The sequence below is a fragment of the Clinocottus analis genome, unplaced genomic scaffold, assembly GCF_023055335.1.
Source record: "Clinocottus analis isolate CAN_PGR_092001 unplaced genomic scaffold, fCliAna1.0.p SCAF_36, whole genome shotgun sequence".
Taxonomy (NCBI): domain Eukaryota; kingdom Metazoa; phylum Chordata; class Actinopteri; order Perciformes; family Cottidae; genus Clinocottus; species Clinocottus analis.
In genome coordinates this window covers 1,482,927-1,485,426 of record NW_027176109.1, presented here as the reverse complement: position 1 = coordinate 1,485,426, position 2,500 = coordinate 1,482,927, and the positions used below count along the sequence as shown (strand labels likewise).

Genomic DNA, 2,500 nt, shown 5'->3' with positions numbered 1-2,500 from the left:
GTTTGTGTGTGTGTCTGTTGTCGTGCCTGACTGACTGAGCATCGTAAAGAAATATGGGAGACATGTTATGATCCTGGTGTCGCTATGAGGGATAATAATTAATAATGAACTTGCACATACATATGATACATATATACATATTCACAACTTTAGCTCTCATACGCACAAACATATTGTCACACACTCGACGAGTGTTCTTGCATTCACTATAGAACATCTTACATGCACACAACTGCTGTGTTTATGTTCACATAAGCACAAAAAACCCACTGACACACACACAGTTTTGACCCTCTTACACACAGATAAGTGCTTACATACTGTGTTTATGCTCACATGCCATAAGGTTCACCCTCACACACTACTGGAAGCATCTCACACACACACACACACACACACACACACACTACTTGAAGCATCTCACACACACACACACACACACACACACACACACACACACACACACACACTACTGGAAGCATCTCACACACACACACACACACACACACACACACTACTGGAAGCATCTCACACACACACACACACACACACACACACACACTACTTGAAGCATCTCTCACACACACACACACACACACACACACACACACACACACACACACTACTTGAAGCATCTCACACACACACACACACACACACACACACTACTTGAAGCATCTCACACACACACACGCACACACACACACACACACACACACACACACTACTGGAAGCATCTCACACACACACACACACACACACACACACACACACTACTTGAAGCATCTCACACACACACACACACACACACACACACACACACACACACACACACTACTGGAAGCATCTCACACACACACACACACACACACACACACACACACTACTGGAAGCATCTCACACACACACACACACACACACACACACACACACACACACTACTGGAAGCATCTCACACACACACACACACACACACACACACACACACACACACACACACACACACTACTTGAAGCATCTCTCACACACACACACACACACACACACACACACACACACACTACTTGAAGCATCTCTCACACACACACACACACACACTACTGGAAGCATCTCTCACACACACACACACACACACACACACACACACACACACACACACACTACTTGAAGCATCTCTCACACACACACACACACACACTACTGGAAGCATCTCACACACACACACACACACACACACACACACACACACACACTACTGGAAGCATCTCTCACACACACACACACACACACACACACACACACACACACACACACACACACACTACTTGAAGCATCTCTCACACACACACACACTACTGGAAGCATCTCTCACACACACACACACACACACACACACACACACACACTACTGGAAGCATCTCACACACACACACACACACACACACACACACACACACACACTACTTGAAGCATCTCTCACACACACACACACACACACACACTACTGGAAGCATATCACACACACACACACACACACACACACACACTACTTGAAGCATCTCTCACACACACACACACTACTGGAAGCATCTATCACACACACACACACACACACACACTACTGGAAGCATCTCACACACACACACACACACACTACTTGAAGCATCTCTCACACACACACACTACTGGAAGCATCTCTCACACACACACACACACACACACTACTTGAAGCATCTCTCACACACACACACACACACACACACACACACACTACTGGAAGCATCTCACACACACACACACACACACACTACTGGAAGCATCTCACACACACACACTACAGGAAGCATCACACACACACACACACACACACACACACTACTGAAATACAAAATGCAGCTTACAGCAAACTTTGTGCGTATGTGAGCATGACCGCAGTGTGCATGTATGTGCATGCAGGAAGCATGTATGTGCATGCAGGAGGCTCAGCAGTGTGCATGTATGTGCATGCAGGAGGCTCAGCAGTGTGCATGTATGTGCATGCAGGAGGCTCAGCAGTGTGCATGTATGTGCATGCAGGAGGCTCAGCAGTGTGCATGTATGTGCATGCAGGAGGCTCAGCAGTGTGCATGTATGTGCATGCAGGAGGCTCAGCAGTGTGCATGTATGTGCATGCAGGAGGCTCAGCAGTGTGCATGTATGTGCATGCAGGAGGCTCAGCAGTGTGCATGTATGTGCATGCAGGAGGCTCAGCAGTGTGCATGTATGTGCATGCAGGAGGCTCAGCAGTGTGCATGTATGTGCATGCAGGAGGCTCAGCAGTGTGCATGCAGGAGGCTCAGCAGTGACGTGGGAGGCATTTCATATGCGTGGAAGAGGTGATTTGGCATCATGGCCCTCATGGTATTCTCTTAAAGTTCTGCAACTTTCAAAATGTCGAGCATGCATCTCTCAGCTCATTGAGTGATGACTGCACACGGTGCTGTGACAGCCTGCAGAGGAA

At 47.7% G+C, this 2,500-nt stretch overlaps 1 protein-coding gene across 1 annotated transcript in view; it reads left to right on the top strand.

Moving 5' to 3' along the window:
- Positions 1-2,500, top strand: part of ulk4 (unc-51 like kinase 4) — a 55,728-nt gene that overhangs the window by 30,432 nt on the left and 22,796 nt on the right.